The following is an 18,760-nucleotide window of genomic DNA, read 5'->3' on the forward strand; positions in this document are numbered from 1 at the left end:
GTAAGTATGAGTTAATTCATTAAGTATAAATGTAAGTATGAGTTAATCCATTAAGTATAAATGTAAGTATGAGTTAATCCATTAAGTATAAAGGTAAGTGTGAGTTTATCCAGTGAGTATAAAGGTAGGTATGAGTTAATCCATTAAGTATAAAGGTAAGTGTGAGTTAATCCAGTGAGTATAAAGGTAAGTATGAATTAATCAATTGAGTATAAATGTAAGTATGAATTAATCAATTGAGTATTAAGGTAAGTGTGAGTTATTCCATTGAGTATAAAGGTAAGTATGAGTTCATCAATTGAGTGTATAGGTAATTAGTAGATGCAACTTGAAAAAAGGAGTAAAATGTAAAGACGCAGATGAGGGATGTCATCTCTATCAACAGATTTGAGTCATTGTCCACCACTGACAGAATAACATATCACACCTATATATACCGTCCCTATGTCAGATCTGTGCCGTTCAGTCAAAATATATCTTACATGTGTAAATTCACTTCTCGTTTGAATTCGCTGTTAACAGTAAACAAAATGCAGATGGAGTCCCAGCAACATCAAGTCGACTTCTAAGTGGTGGTTATCTACTTGAAGACTTCATGGTGATATAAGCTTGTGAAACCTGCCCCAAGGCAGTTGGGGGCGTGGATGGCCCAGTCGTCTAAAGCGGCGCGATGCGCTATGCAGAGATCTATGATTGTGGGTTCGCCCCGATTATGTTTCTAGATTTGTCAGCACCATTTACGTGGTCGTGTGTTTCACTGAATAGGTAAACGTCTGAGACCTGCATCACTTCGGGCTTTCCTCCCACATTAAGCTGACACGCCGTGATACAACTGGAATACTGTTAAAAGCGGCGTTAAACCAAACTCACTCACTCACACCAAAGGCAGTTAGTTAGTGTGAAGTGAGGCGAGGTGGACTACTAATGGTATAGTGTGATAGTGCCAGCCCACTGATATACCATGCGGCAGTTTAACATGAATACCCCACATTATACTCCAAACTAACCATACCTTGTTTTAGCCCCTTATCATATCCGCATCAGGTTGGTATGAAGCTTGTCAACTCCGCCTTGCGTTGGTATGAAGCTTGTCAAGCCTTCAAGTTAATATGAAGTCTGTGGAGTCCGTCTCATGTTGGTATGAAGCTTGTCAAGTCCGTCTCAAGTTGGTATGAAGCTTGTCAAGTCCACCTCATGTTGCTATGATGCTTTTCAAGCCCACTCTCTTCAAGTTGGTATGAAGCTTGTCTAGTCCGATCTCTACAAGTTGGAATGATGCTTGTGAAGTTCGCCTCATGGTGGTATAATGCTTGTCGTGTCCGCCTCATGTTGGTAGGAAGCTTGTCAAGTCGATTGTTAGAGATGTTTTTAACAGTGCAGCAGCAGACGCAGCAGAATGACGCCGTGAGGATTGTTCCCAGAAACTCATATTCGTGTCATTCAGGTCACATTCAGATCTGCATGTGCAATAACCCGTGATGTGGGTCTCTTTTGACGTTTGTCAACTCGTTAATTGTGCTAACATTCTCAATGGGATTGTGCTGGGATTCTACATATTGATCACAGGTTTCTGACATACCAAAGGAACACAATTTTTCACAGTGAATTGTGCCGCACAAAAGATGACTGGGCCTCCTATATCCATACTGATCTACAAGTGGGCTAAGTCCAATGTCCTGCTATCAGCTGTGGGGCCACTGACCAATCTGCCATTACCAATTGCTGGAAGCTGGTGATCAGTCGGAGCCGGGGCTCACAGTTGCTGTCCCGGCGCTCACTGTCCACGCCTTGCTGCCATCATTGACCGCGACATGTTATTGCTAAAAACAACCATCACCATCAACACCGACCGTCATCACCGACCACCATCACCACAACCTGCCACACAACCTATTAGATACGCACAACCTAGCTACCAGACACACAAGAAAAACACCTACCTGTCACACACCGACCACCATCACCACAACCTGCCACACAACCTATTAGATACGCACACCGAACCTACCAGACACACACACGCTACCAGATGCACACAAGCTACCAGACACACACAAGCTACCAGATGCACACAAGCTACCAGGCACACACAACCTACCAGATAAACACAACCTACCAATTACACACAAGCTACCAGACACACACAACCTACCAGATACACACAACCTACCAATTACACACAAGCTACCAGGCACACACAACCTACCAGATAAACACAACCTACCAATTACACACAAGCTACCAGGCACACACAACCTACCAGATAAACACAACCTACCAATTACACACAAGCTACCAGACACACACAACCTACCAGATACACACAACCTACCAGACACATACAACCTTCCATACATACACAACCCACCAGATATACACAACCTACGAGACACACACAAACTACTAGACACACTCAAGCTACTAGACACACAACCCTACCAGACACACACAAGCTACCAGATCGATTTGTACTGGAGTGAAAGGGATGTTTTCGTCATCTAATGTTGCACTTCGGACCCAGCTACGTATAGCTGTAAACTATGTTCAACACATTCCATTCCCTTATATAAATAAAAAAATTACATCAACATCAATCAATCAATCTTCATTCAAGTACTTAAGAGGCCCCCAGCCTATTGTACATGTGACAGAAATGTTGCACACAAGTTTAACTTATATTTACAGATTTGGTTCTACATAAGAATGCGTGGAATATGTATATGGCTACGTTTCTCATTATTAATTTATCTAGACTGGGTATCTAGAATTGGATCGCAACATTTGGATCGTTAAAGAAGTACACAGGAATATATTTTTTCTCACAATGGAGTACTATGGACTAAGTAAAAAGTGATATTCATCCTCTATATCTTGCCAATTACACATTTCACCTAATCCTTCTGATCTTGGAGTTTTTGTGTATTTCCCACTATCGATGCATAAATGATTGGATGAACATCAACATCAATAAATTGCGGTATTTCTTTATATTTACATAAAGCAGATACTGTTCAATGAGTTTTCAACATTCTATAATATAAAAAATTATTTGATATTGTCAACGAAAATGACAATGATTGCAGATAAATATCTTTTACCCTCTGTAGAAAAGAGTTGGTAAATACACTTTCAGATTGTACAAATTGATCATGTCCAAAACCACCATTGAATAACAGTTTTTCTTACCCAATTAGTCTTTCCATTCGTAACGTATAACATCATGATATTGCAACACTTCTTTGGGTATCTCGATGAACTCATTTTAAGGAGTTTCAGCCAGTACTTTATGACTTTCAGCTGTGAATATATGACCAGAGCAAATCTACCACATTCTCCATAAACCATGATAGATGTGTTGGGTTTTACACCGAGAATTTTTTTACATGCAAATAAGTGGACCTTTTCGATATCATTAAATTGTTTCAATCCCCATATTTCAGCACCGTAAAGTAAAATTGGGTTAATTATAACATCAAAGATCCTAAAGAATGACTTATAACTTATATCACAAGGATATGTATATTCTTTAATATACCAAATAAAACTTTTTTGGCCTGAACTGATGCTTCTCTTACATGAACAGACCAATTTAGACTGTTACTGACATAAACACTCAAATATTTAAAGTGTGTAATCACATTCAAACTTTCAGCTTTAAAGGACCTTTTGCATTTTTGGCAAGTTTGCCACAATTTTTGAATTCAATAATTTTTGGTTTTGACTCTATTAACTGTGCCACCAGCTGTGCTTGAGAACATGATAACATAATCTGCAAATAATAAAAGAAAGAGTTTTACAACATCTGGATGTAATTGAATGCCGTTTGTACAATTGTTTCCGATACTAATTCATTTATGAAGGAAAATAAAAATGGAATCAATATACATCATGGCGGACGCCAAATTTGCATTCAAACATATCAGACATCAAACCGGTGTCACGTTTTATCATTTGCATATAAACAACACAATAACTTCAACATTTTGGAACTAATTCCACGTGCAGTAAATATTCTCCATAGTTTACACCTGTTTATAGAATCAAATGCTTTTGAGTAGTCAACAAATTATCCATAAAACTTTCCCTCTTTTTTTGTTGATATAGCGCTGTACCAGAGAAAGTGTAGTATAAAGACATTATCAACTGTTGAATATCCTTCCCTAAATCGAGCCTGCGCTTCCGAAATTTTATCCATGGTATTGGCCCAAGAGACAAGTCTCTTGTTAATAATAAAAGTATATATTTTACTGAAGATACACAAGAGAGTTATCCTTCTGTAGTTGTTGACATCATTTGAAGCACCTGCTTTATGAAGCGGAATTAAAAAACCAATAGACCATGTTGCCGGGAAGTATCCCTCTTCAAACATCACATTAAAAAACAATTCTAGATATGGGACAAGTAGATCAGCCGCCGAATGCATAAATAATTCAGAAATGGTGTCAGCTATTCCGGAAGATTTGTTACATTTTAAATGATGGATACTGTTTAATATTTCGTCTTTTGTTATAGGCATATTAAGAATATCCTCTTTAATATATTTAGTGACATCATCATTAGTACAGTCATCTTGTAAGATACTCGGAAAGTCGTCCGGCACAGTTGTTGTTTGCTCACCAGCAAACAAATCTCTAAAATGTGCAAACAAGTCATCAATCTTAATATAATTTTGAACATAATTCTTAAAATTCAAACTCTTAATCACAGACCAGTAATTCTTTATGTTCTTAATCTTATTCTCCATATATTGTTTTTTGCGTTCAAAATATTCATTGCTTTTTTGCCTGCATGCAGCATTATATTTGTTTCTTATGTAGTTGTAATCCTTTAAAGTGTGACTGTCCTTATGTGTTCTAAACCTATTCAGCACCCTACATCTTTTACGTTTCAACAGTTCACATTCAGTATCAAACCATTCGTTATTGTATTTACTTCTTCCAACTGGCTTCTTCATATCATTTGCCGTGACACATAATGTATCTGTAATACACTCTATACTTCTATCAATGTCATTAAAAAACCATATCAACATATTTATCCAGTAATTCTTGTATATGATCGGACAGCATATTTTCCCTAAATAATTCTAACTTTTCAGAGTCCCATTTAAATTTAAATGAATTTTGGATAGAAAAGTCATTGGCAAGCTCAGACACTGCCACAGATGCAATTATATAATCTATTACACTTGCCCCATTTTGCCCAATGAATGTATATTCCCAAATTTCACGGTCAGTTCCTGATCTTCCGTTCATGACATGAATGTTGCATAACGAGCACCACTATAACAAACATTTACCAAAGTTGTTTACATTTTTATCACTTGAGAAACGATTTAAACTAAAATAATCGCCCATTAAATCTCAGCTTGAGATAAACCACAGGAGATGACATATTCCCTTCAGTTTGGTGCAATTCGGAAATGAAGTTACTTATATCCCACTTGTGGTTCACTGCAATTGACGACCTTCAGTTTAGTGAAGAAAAAAATATTCATGTATTTTACAAAATCCCAAAATCCCCCAAAATGCACCAGTTCACCACTATACGGTTCTGTATATCAAGTTTCGTCTGGAAATATTTATCGCTTCTGCTCAGGAAGTACTACCCTCATTTTCAGTAAAGTCCGACTTGTTATGAAAACATAATATATACATATCTCCCAAATCATTAAAAGGCACCATTTCACCACTAGACTTATCTGCACAGAAAGTTTCATCTTGAACTATTAAACAGTTTAGAAGTTCTGCTCAGGATACGAGCACTATCTTCGTTTTCAGTCGAAGTCCAACTTCAAATCTTTGAAAGGCATTAGAAGTGAAACACATAAGGAAGAGAATTTAAGGATGTCAACTTCCTTATTATGAGGAACACAACGTTTCGGAGTATATGCTTACTCCTTCATCAGGTTAATGAATGACATGAGGCAGAGAGCATATATATGTACATATCAATCATTCACCTGATGACGGAGTAAGCATGTACTTCGAAACGTTGTGTTTCTCATAATAAGGAAGTTGACATCCATAAACTCTCTTCCTTGAAGTCCAACTTGTCATGAAAAAATAAAAAGTAAAAAACTTCCAAAATCATCAAAATGCACCTGTTCCCCACTAGACTGATCTATATAGCCAGTTTCAACAAGAAGGTTTTTGGAGTTCTGTTCCGGAAACGGAAAACAACTTGTTTTCCTCATGAAAATTATGAAAACAAAACAAAAACCGGGGGTATAAAACCCTCTTCTTTATTGTAAGGAAAGTCATGATAAATGCTTTCTGGACAGTGGACAAACAGCCGTAAAGGAGACTAGACTCGGGTCACTGGAATTTTGATTCCAGTGATCCAAAATCTATATATTATTGTGTCGGTTCCTTATAATGATGTGTAGTTGATGAAGACCTTTATTACTAACAGACAGTGTATCAGGCTGTCTCAGTCACTAGTCACAATTTCCAGACCAAGACTGAGATGGAACCCTGTCGTAGAGTCATCCTTTAATGAATGCATAGCCCCGGGTTCTGGTTAATTACCAACACAGTAATACATTAGTGTGTTCTAACTGCATTCGGAATGATCACTAAATTATTCAGAATGTTGTTAACCTCCGTCACACCTGATGCAGAAATATCAATACATGGAGGAATACATCACAGGAATAATCTGACTTGACAGAATGACAGAACATTAATGTCTATTCTGAATGACAAATGTACTTATTGTATGTAATAACCTCTTGACGCAAAGAGTAGTTGATAACAGACACTTTGTCTAACCATTAATTGGAATCTGAGCGACAAAACCTCTACTTTGTTTTAAGCAGTCTCTACTATAACAACCTCTTGACACAAGGATATCGTACATTACACGCACTTTGTCTTACCAATAATGGCACAAAACCCTTTCCAGTTTTAAGCAGTCTCTGCTATAAAACCTCTTCACACAAGGAAATGGTCCATTACACACACTTTGTCTTTGTCACACAGCGACAAAACCCTTTCTATTGTTATAAGCATTCTCTACTATAACAATCTCTTCACACAAGGAAATCGTACATTACACGCACTTTGTCTTACCAATAATGGCACAAAACCCTTTCCATAGTTAAAGGGGACTCTGCTATAAAACCTCTTGACACAAGGAAATGGTCCATTACACACACTTTGTCTTTGTCACACAGCGACAAAACCCTTTCCATTGTTATAAGCATTCTCTACTATAACAATCTCTTGACACGAGGAAATCGTACATTACACACACTTTGTCTTACCAATAATGGGAACATCAGCGACAAAACCCTTTACAGAGTAATAAGACATCTCTACTATAACAACCTCTTGACACAAGGATATCGTACATTACACACACTTTGTCTTACCCAATAATGGGACAAAACCCTTTCCATAGTTATAAGCAGTTTATGCTATAACAACCTCTTGACACAAGGAAATCGTATATTACACACACTTTGTCTTACCAATAATGGGAACATCAGCGACAAAACCCTTTACAGAGTAATAAGACATCTCTACTATAACAACCTCTTGACACAAGGATATCGTATATTACATGCACTTTGTCTTACCAATAATGGCACAAAACCCTTTCCATAGTTATAAGCAGTCTCTGCTATAACAACCTCTTGACACAAGGAAATCGTACATTACACACACTTTGTCTTACCAATAATGGCACAAAACCCTTTCCATAGTTATAAGCAGTCTCTGCTATAACAACCTCTTGACACGAGAAAATCGAACATTACACACACTTTGTCTTACCAATAATGTGACAAAACCTTTTCCATTGTTATATGCAGTCTCTGCTATAACAACCTCTTGACACAAGGATATCGTACATTACACACACTTTGTCTTACCAATAATGGGAACATCAGCGACAAAACCCTTTACAGAGTAATAAGACATCTCTACTATAACAACCTCTTGACACAAGGATATCGTACATTACACACACTTTGTCTTACCAATAATGGCACAAAACCCTTTCCATAGTTAAAAGTAGTCTCTGCTATAAAACCTCTTGACACAAGGAAATCGTACATTACACACACTTTGTCTTACCAATAATGGCACAAAACCCTTTCCATAGTTAAAGGGGACTCTGCTATAAAACCTCTTGACACAAGGAAATGGTACATTACACACACTTTGTCTTACCAATAATGGGAACATCAGCGACAAAACCCTTTCCATTGTTATAAGCATTCTCTACTATAACAATCTCTTGACACGAGGAAATGGTACATTACCCACACACTTTGTCTTACCAATAATGGGAACATCAGTGACAAAACCCTTTACAGAGTAATAAGACATCTCTACTACAACAACCTCTTGACACAAGGATATCGTACATTACACACACTTTGTCTTACCAATAATGGGAACATCAGCGACAAAACCCTTTACAGAGTAATAAGATATCTCCACTATAACAACCTCTTGATACAAGGATATCGTACATCACTTACACTTTGTCTTACCAATAATGGGACAAAACCCTTTCCACAGTTATAAGCAGTCTCTGCTATAACAACCTCTTGACACAAGGATATCGTACATTACACACACTTCGTCTTACCAATAATGGGACAAAACCTTTTCCATTGATATAAGCAGTCTCTGCTATAACAACCTCTTGACACAAGGAAATCGCATATTACACACACTTTGTCTTACCAATAATGGGACCATCAGCGACAAAACCCTTTACCGAGTAATAAGATATCTCCACTATAACAACCTCTTGATACAAGGATATCGTACATCACTTACACTTTGTCTTACCAATAATGGCACAAAACCCTTTCCATAGTTATAAGCAGTCTCTGCTATAACAACCTCTTGACACAAGGATATCGTACATTACACACACTTCGTCTTACCAATAATGTGACAAAACCTTTTCCATTGTTATATGCAGTCTCTGTTATAACAACCTCTTGACACAAGGAAATGGTACATTACACACACTTATTCTTACCAATAATGGGAACTTCAGCGACAAAACCCTTTACAGAGTAATAAGACATCTCTACTATAACAACCTCTTGACACAAGGATATCGTACATTACACACACTTTGTCTTACCAATAATGGCACAAAACCATTTCCATTGTTATAAGCAGTCTCTCCTATAACAACCTCTTGACACAAGGAAATCGTATATTACACACACTTTGTCTTACCAATAATGGGAACATCAGCGACAAAACCCTTTACAGAGTAATAAGACATCTCTACTATAACAACCTCTTGACACAAGGATATCGTACATTACACACACTTTGTCTTACCAATAATGGCACAAAACCATTTCCATTGTTATAAGCAGTCTCTACTATAACGACCTCTTGACACAAGGAAATCGTACATTACACACACTTTGTCTTACCAATAATGGGACAAAACCCTTTCCATAGTTATAAGCAGTCTCTGCTATAACAACCTATTGACACAAGGATATCGTACATTACACACACTTTGTCTTACCTATAATGGGACGATCAGCGACAAGATCTCTGCAAAGACAGTCCATCGTGCGATTTGAACTATGAAAAAAGCATGCCTATATAAATCATTTTCAAATAGTGATGATACCAGATAGTCGCGAAAAGGTGGGCGTATCCATTGTTGGCATCCGTCACAAACACATGCACAGGCAGGTAAATTGTTCACCTGAAAGAACATGCTGAGTGCGGCGTTTAACAACAAACAAAACCAAAATTCAAACACACACAGATACTCTCTCTCTCAAACACACACACTCTCTCTCACACACAAACTCACTCACATTCACAATTACACACACACACACACACACACACACACACAAAAAACAACAACAAACAAACAAAAAACAAAACAAAACAACAACAACAAAAGAAAACAAAACATTTTTGTCCCTCTGAATCCTTTTACATAGATATTAATATGATGATGCAGTTTCACTGGTCTTCTTTTATTTCTAGTTCAGGTGGGTGAATCTACGGCAAGGAATGACCATACGCCTGGAACATAGGTTAAACTTATCATTCTCTTATTTTGATTTTGTCATCCCCAGCAGAAATGCTGACTAGACACAGAAACAGATCAGGGAGGAGGGGGCCACAGATGGTTTCCCGAGAGGGACGCCCACCTCTTGCCTAAATGCCCTTTCCCAAATGACACATAGACACATGACACATTTGTGAGATGTCCAGCATTTCTCGTACTTTTTTCTCAGATCAAACGTACCTTCATTTTTGACACATTGCCCTGGAGATTTAAAGACAGAGATGTAACTGTTTGTAGACAGAGATTTAACCAGTTGGAACAAGTACACACATTTCATGGATGACAGCTGGCTAGGGTAGACTAGGTTTGTTCCAATTCTGTTTCCTCCTTTTCAGTGTGTGCATTCTACCAATGACTTCACCCACGCTGAAATACATTTAACAAATACTTCGTCTCCTTGACGAATGATCCGAAATCGAAAAATTAATAAACGGAACTTTCCTACATTGTCTGCATGTCTAAGTGTGGAGAAGGAGTGTACGGCGTCTTTGTCGATACTTTGCTTGCTATGATTCAGGAATTGAGCATGAATATATCTCTATGTATTTTTCATTGTGCTCATCCGTGCGTATATTTAATGATGTGTGTTTCCATTACCTATGGTTAGATAAAAACACTATGGTTTACAGTGGTTATGTTCGACAAAGCATACAGGATATTATACGTGGAAAGTTACTGTAATCAGGGTGACAAGAATCTAGCATGGAGACATGGCCACACCTCTTGTGTACTGGATACCATGACTCCATACATCCCCACACAACGTAAGATATGTTGCGGGGTCCAGCAAATGTCACCAACTCTCTTTCTCAAAGATTAAAGATAATCCTTTATACAACCAATGAAGGGTTTTCTATATATTCACAAAACGCATTTGACACAAGTGGAATAAGTGCCATGTGTTTTATCAAACACTTTTGCTTGAATTTTGCAATCCCAGAAAAGAAAAGAAAAGAATCTGCAATATTCCACCTGTCTGACGGAGGTCTGTAAATAATTCAGGACCAGTGATTGATGTCATGAGCATCCATCCATGCAATGGATATTATCTGCACCGGTATGAACATCTGGAGCGTGCACTAAGCGGGTATTGAATTCATGAATGGAATATATTTCATTATTACCCTGACTATTATTATGAATTAGAATATATTTTCTTTGTCTTGTTGCTCTGAACGTTTTTGTACATATACGCAGCAAACAAATGAAGGACTAAAAGTAAACATTTTGACTAAAATATATAAAACAACAACAGCAACGGAGTATAAAGTTTTTATTGATGTAGACACATTTACAGTTCATTGAAATGTCACAAAGATATGAAGTTTCTTATGTCATGATTTAAAGTGTACCCCGCAATATCGAAATCACTTAATCAACATGTGAACACTGTCATGACAGAACACTATCAAAGCATCGAGAAAGTAAAATGACTGCAAATAACAACTTTTGTGACGATTTGACTGACCCTCTTCCAATATAGGTGCCTCTCTGCAGGCATAGTGAATCCTATCAATATCACCAGTGATAAGACAGGTGAATAAATATCCGCTCTCTTTGATGACTTGCTTCAAGGGCGGATCCATTATTTTTTAAAGGGAGAGGTCCAAAATATCAAAATACCCTCTCAAATAATTTTACTGCATACAACATGCTGCCCCTGCCCCTACCCTACATGGTTGGATGGTGAACAGCTGATTTGGAAGCTTTATATTTGACATTCAGGTCTTGAAAAGCAGACTGCTAAAGAGCTGAAAGAAGGCAGTATAATGTTTAAGCGTGCAATGTAACTCATACTACAATGGCCTGGAGAGTGGTGTTAAGTAGAACATTGCTATGGATAATATCCTGCCTTACAATGTTTGAAGATCCTGCAGTTTGAAGATCCTCCAGTGCTGAGAAAGATGGATGGTATGCAATGAACTGAAGCACGTCCATAATATATGACTGTTTACAATAGTTTCTTGGTGGTTTTAATGTGTTCGGTCCGGTACATTAAACCTACCCTGTTATGTGCTGCAAAACGAATATATTTCTTTAACATTTTCAGCATCTCTGCACTTGTACACAGAATATGAAATTCAAAATTAACACATCGTTTGTATTAATTTTAACAAAATCAATAAATGCACTATCGTTTCACTGGTTTTTCTGGTCATCGATCACTTCCTTGTCTGGTCGACATCGCAAGGCAGCGTCAGGCAATCAGTACTTACTTTTTGATGGAGTGGATTGATGATTCTTGAGATAAAGAAGAATCCTGAAAATGGGAACTTTTGTTATACTTGAAATACATTCGGTGTACGAAGTTATTCAGCAACCCGAGTGGAGAAAATGTGAGGAATATCCATTTTAACCATGTCAAGTCTATTTGATTGGTCCTGGCGGTGTGGCGTCAGAGGGTGTTGTGGTGATGGATGCATAGGTGTCCTTTTATTCTGTGTTTTGAGCAAGTTTTGAACAGTTTTTCTCTCTCATTTGTTGTTTTCTGGACAGTCTTCAGAGAAAGATAAGGGACTTCAAGAGCAGTTTGTGTACTTGTTATATTTACTGTTACAGTCTTCGATACTCTCACTACACTAAGCTCATGTAACGGACTTTATGTAGGTATTTACACCATGGCCATGTGGCATTTGAAAGATTGCAAAGGGTTTGGAATGTTGACTTCAACATTGATATTACAATAACCTGGCTTTGGAGCATGGAGTAGAAAACGAATAGAGGTAAGTATTTGCTAGCGTTTCAGAAAGTATGCGGGTTGTGATTATTTTTACGTAGGTAACACTTTGTTCTTGGGACCGTTTCTAACCTGGAATCCCGACAGGAAGAGAAGCACAGCTTGTTGGAGGCCTATTTGTACCATTACACTAATCAACCTTAGCCATGTGTTAATTACAACAAAAATCACCAACTGTCTTCATTTGTTAATAACCATAAAAGCATAATTTTCTGATTACCTCATCGAACCCTGAGGTTCCACGGAAAGACAGGCATAGGCTGCACAGAATACCACAGTCTCTATTTCTTCCATGCAACCCTCAGAGAGGTCTGTGGAAAGTCTAATTAGCTGTACATGGTCGCCTCGATGGTGCAGCAAATTTACAAACGTCAATCAATTCGGACAATCAGAGCGCCTTATTTCTAAAGTGATCTGGACCAAGGCAGTTACATTTTACTTCCTGTGACATCCAGTGTTGCATACGGGAAGTGAAGGCTGACAGCAGTTGCAAATAAAAGCAACAAAACCCTGTTCATATTCCTTAGAAATCTCTGCTAAAAGCAAAGTCGATGTACGATTATATCATGAGCATGTGTTTATGAATAACTACCAAATCGTGATGATACCAAGTGTTCTCGAAAAGGTGAACACCTCCTGCCCTATCAGTGGCACCTGTGACAAACACATACAACGGCAAGAATTGTATGACGCTCTATGAAATCTTGGTAGGAAGAGCATGCTCATTTGTACCTCAAAATGTGAACTGTAGACACCAAGGGCTAGAGCTGCAGGAATATTGCTCGACATAAAGGGAAAATTGACTATTGGAAAGTTGAAGTCATCTTGTCCTACAGACCCGTGTAGATCCGTGTTATAATAGGTCATCAGCAATCCATGCTTGCCGTAAAAAGGCGATTGTACTTGTTGTAAGAGGCGACTAACGGGATCGGGTGGTCAGGCTCGCCGACTTGGTTGATGCATGTCATCGTATCCAAAATGCGTGGATCGATGCTCATGATGTCATGTACTGGAGTGTCTGGTCCAGCCTCGATTATACACAGACCGCCGTCATACAACTGGAATATTGCTGAGTGCGGCGTTACAACAAACACTATTATTGAGTATCTGCAAATAGATAGCACGGGACCGAATGTGTTACACAATGAGAACTCCTCTTCCTGGAAAGAGGTAAAAAAATGTGCAACGTGGTTTACACTGACAGATCGAAGTTCATTCTAAATGCTGCTGATTAAAGGTTCTGAATTTACAGAGGCGGGGAACGGGGAGGCATCGTAGTAGTGCCTGGCATAGCCAGTAGGGGAGGAAGCATCATAGTGTGGGTTTACCGATGTTTGGGAGGAATCATCATAGTGTGGGATTACCTATGTTTGGGAGGAAGCATCATATTGTGGGTTTACTTATGTTGGGGAGGAAGCATCATAGTGTGGGTTTACCTATGTTGGGGAGGAGGCATCACAGTAAGGGTTTACGTATGTAGAGGAGGAAGCATCACAGTGTGGGTTTACCTTTGTTTGGGAGAAAGCATCATAGTGTGGGTTTCCCTATGTTGGGGAGGAAGCATCATAGTGTAGGTTTGCCTATGTTGGGGAGGAAGCATCATATTGTGGGTTTACCTATGTTGGGGAGGAAGCATCATATTGTGGGTTTACCTATGTTGGGGAGGAAGCATCATAGTGTGGGTTTACCTATGTTGTGGAGGAAGCATCATAGTGTGGGTTTCCCTATGTTGGGGAGGAAGCATCATAGTGTAGGTTTGCCTATGTTGGGGAGGAAGCATCATATTGTGGGTTTACCTATGTTGGGGAGGAAGCATCCTAGTGTGGGTTTACCTATGTTGTGGAGGAAGCATCATAGTGTGGGTTTCCCTATGTTGGGGAGGAAGCATCATAGTGTAGGTTTGCCTATGTTGGGGAGGAAGCATCATATTGTGGGTTTATCGTATGTTTGGGAGGAAGCATCATATTGTGGGTTTACCTATGTTGGGGAGGAAGCATCATAGTGTGGGTTTACCTGTGTTGGGGAGGAAGCATCCTAGTGTGGGTTTACCTATGTTGTGGAGGAAGCATCATAGTGTGGGTTTCCCTATGTTGGGGAGGAAGCATCATAGTGTAGGTTTGCCTATGTTGGGGAGGAAGCATCATATTGTGGGTTTACCGTATGTTTGGGAGGAAGCATCATATTGTGGGTTTACCTATGTTGGGGAGGAAGCATCATAGTGTGGGTTTACCTATGTTGGGGAGGAAGTATCATAGCGTGGGTTTACCTATGTTGGGGAGGAAGCATCATAGTGTGGGTTTCCCTATGTTGGGGAGGAAGCATCATAGTGTAGGTTTGCCTATGTTGGGGAGGAAGCATCATATTGTGGGTTTACCGTATGTTTGGGAGGAAGCATCATATTGTGGGTTTACCTATGTTGGGGAGGAAGCATCATAGTGTGGGTTTACCTGTGTTGGGGAGGAAGCATCCTAGTGTGGGTTTACCTATGTTGTGGAGGAAGCATCATAGTGTGGGTTTCCCTATGTTGGGGAGGAAGCATCATAGTGTAGGTTTGCCTATGTTGGGGAGGAAGCATCATATTGTGGGTTTACCGTATGTTTGGGAGGAAGCATCATATTGTGGGTTTACCTATGTTGGGGAGGAAGCATCATAGTATGGGTTTACCTATGTTGGGGAGGAAGCATCATAGTGTGGGTTTCCCTATGTTTTGGAGGAAGCATCATAGTGTGGGTTTACCTTTGATGGGGAGGAAGCGTCAAAGTGCGGTTAACCTATGTTGGGGAGGAAGCATCATAGTGTGGGTTTCCCTATGTTTTGGAGGAAGCATCATAGTGTGGGTTTACCTTTGATGGGGAGGAAGCGTCAAAGTGCGGTTAACCTATGTTGGGGAGGAAGCATCATAGTGTGGGTTTCCCTATGTTTTGGAGGAAGCATCATAGTGTGGGTTTACCTTTGATGGGGAGGAAGCGTCAAAGTGCGGTTAACCTATGTTGGGGAGGAAGCATCATAGTGTGGGTTTCCCTATGTTTTGGAGGAAGCATCATAGTGTGGGTTTACCTTTGATGGGGAGGAAGCGTCAAAGTGCGGTTAACCTATGTTGGGGAGGAAGCATCATAGTGTGGGTTTCCCTATGTTTTGGAGGAAGCATCATTGTGTGGGTTTACCTTTGATGGGGAGGAAGCATCATAGTGTGGGTTTACTTATGTTGGGGAGGAAGCATCATAGTGTGGGTTTACCTGTGTTGGGGAGGAAGCATCATAGTGTGGGTTTCCTTATGTTGGGGAGGAAGCATCATAGTGTGGGTTTACCTTTTATGGGGAGGAAGCATCATAGTGTGGGTTTACCTATGTTGGGGAGGATGCATCATAGTGTGGGTTTACCTATGTTGGGGAGGAAGCATCATAGTGTGGGTTTACCTATGTTGGGGAGGAAGCATCATAGTGTGGGTTTACCTATGTCGGGGAGGAAGCATCATAGTGTCGGTTTACCTGTGTTGGGGAGGAAGCATCATCGTGTGGGTTTACCGATGTTGGGTAGAGAGCATTATAGTGTGTGATTACCTATGTTGGGTAGGGAGCATCATAGTGTCGGTTTACCTTTGATGGGGAGGAAGCGTCAAAGTGTGGGTTTACCTATGTTGGGAAGGAAGCATCATAGTGTGGGTCTACCCCTGTTGGGGAGGAAGCATCATAGTGTGGGTTTACCTATGTTGGGGAGGAAGCATCATAGTGTGGGTTTACCTATGTTTGGGAGGAAGCATCATAGTGTGGGTTTACCTATGTTGGGGAGGAAGCATCATAGTGTGGGTTTACCTATGTTGGGGAGGAAGCATCATAGTGTGGGTTTACCTATGTTGGGGAGAAAGCTTCATATTGTGGGTTTACCGATGTTGGGGAGGAAGTATCATAGCGTGGGTTTACCTATGTTGGGGAGGAAGCATCATAGTGTGGGTTTACCGATGTTGGGTAGAGAGCATTATAGTGTGTGATTACATATGTTGGGTAGGGAGCATCATAGTGTGGGTTTACCTTTGATGGGGAGGAAGCGTCAAAGTGCGGTTTACCTATGTTGGGGAGGAATCATCATAGTGTGGGTTTCCCTATGTTTGGGAGGAAGCATCATAGTGTTGGTTTACCTTTGATGGGGAGGAAGCATCATAGTGTGGGTTTACTTATGTTGGGGAGGAAGCATCATAGTGTGGGTTTACCTGTGTTGGGGAGGAAGCATCATAGTGTGGGTTTCCTTATGTTGGGGAGGAAGCATCATAGTGTGGGTTTACCTTTGATGGGGAGGAAGCATCATAGTGTGGGTTTACTTATGTTGGGGAGGAAGCATCATAGTGTGGGTTTACCTGTGTTGGGGAGGAAGCATCATAGTGTGGGTTTCCTTATGTTGGGGAGGAAGCATCATAGTGTGGGTTTACCTTTGATGGGGAGGAAGCATCATAGTGTGGGTTTACCTTTGGTGGGGAGGAAGCATCATAGTGTGGGTTTTCCTGTGTTGGGGAGGAAGCATCATAGTGTGGGTTTCCTTATGTTGGGGAGGAAGCATCATAGTGTCGGTTTACCTTTGTTGGGGAGGAAGCATCATAGTGTGGGTTTACCTATGTTGGGGAGGAAGCATCATAGTGTGGGTTTACCTTTGTTGGGGAGGAAGCATCATAGCGTGGGTTTACCTATGTTGGGGAGGAAGCATCATAGTGTGGTGTTTACCTATGTTGGGGAGGAAGCATCATAGTGTCGGTTTACCTGTGTTGGGGAGGAAGCATCATTTTATGGGTTTACCGATGTTGGGTAGGGAGCATTATAGTGTGTGATTACCTATGTTGGGTAGGGAGCATCATAGTGTGGGTTTACCTTTGATGGGGAGGAAGCGTCAAAGTGCGGGTTAACCTATGTTGGGGAGGAAGCATCATAGTGTGGGTTTACCTATGTTGGGGAGGAAGCATCATAGTGTGGGTTTACCTATGTTTAGGAGGAAGCACCATAGTGTGGGTTTACCTATGTTGGGGAGGAAGCATCATAGTATGGGTTTACCTATGTTTAGGAGGAAGCATCATAGTGTGGGTTTACCTATGTTGGGGAGGTAAGCATCATAGTGTGGTATTTCCTATTTTTGGGAGGAAGCATCATAGTGTGGGTTTACCTATGTTGGGGGGGAAGCATCATAGTGTGGGTTTACCTATGTACGGGAAGAAGCATCATAGTGTGGGTTTACCTATGTTGGGGAGGAAGCATCATATCGTTGGTTTACCTATGTTGGGGAGGAAGCATCATTGTGTAGGTTTACCTATGTTGGGGAGGAAGCATCATAGTGTGGGTTGACCTATGATGGGTAGGAAGCATCATTGTGTTGGTTTACCTATGTTGGGGAGGAAGCATCATAGCGGTGGCTGGCATATGCTGTAGAGGAGGAAGCATCATTGTGTGGTCTCAACTGACCTTAGGATCGTGGAGCAGAACCTGCTTCCGTCTTCAAAGAGATCATGATGCGTATGTACTGTCATCATCTTCTTTGCACAACATACAAACATGACTGGTTTGAGAGACTGACACAAGTACTATGGTTCCTCCCAAAATATTGATAAGTTCAGCGTCCTTCTATTGTGTTGTTGTCGATCCCTCTAAATTGTTTGTCTCCTGTTTTCAGAGAAAAATCATAACACATCAGAATATACCAGAACACATAACACCTGAAGGAATAGCACTGGCTTTTGATCCATCAAAAATATGGTACATCATTCTAATGTTCATGTTCATTTAGCAACGCAGCTCCAGTATTTCTCTTCGATTTTGTACTAAGCGTCAGCCGTAAGGCCATCTCAGCTCATCTGATCAGCTACTGCATATTTCTTGTACCCGTCATCGATGTGTCTGGTTATGCCTCTCCCCAGCTCATCTCCCACAACTGAAATGTCGATAATCATCCACACAAACATTGTGAAGT

Source organism: Haliotis rufescens, unplaced genomic scaffold (assembly GCF_023055435.1).
Source record: "Haliotis rufescens isolate VD_foot unplaced genomic scaffold, xgHalRufe1.0.p SCAF_13, whole genome shotgun sequence".
Classification (NCBI taxonomy): Eukaryota; Metazoa; Mollusca; class Gastropoda; order Lepetellida; family Haliotidae; genus Haliotis; species Haliotis rufescens.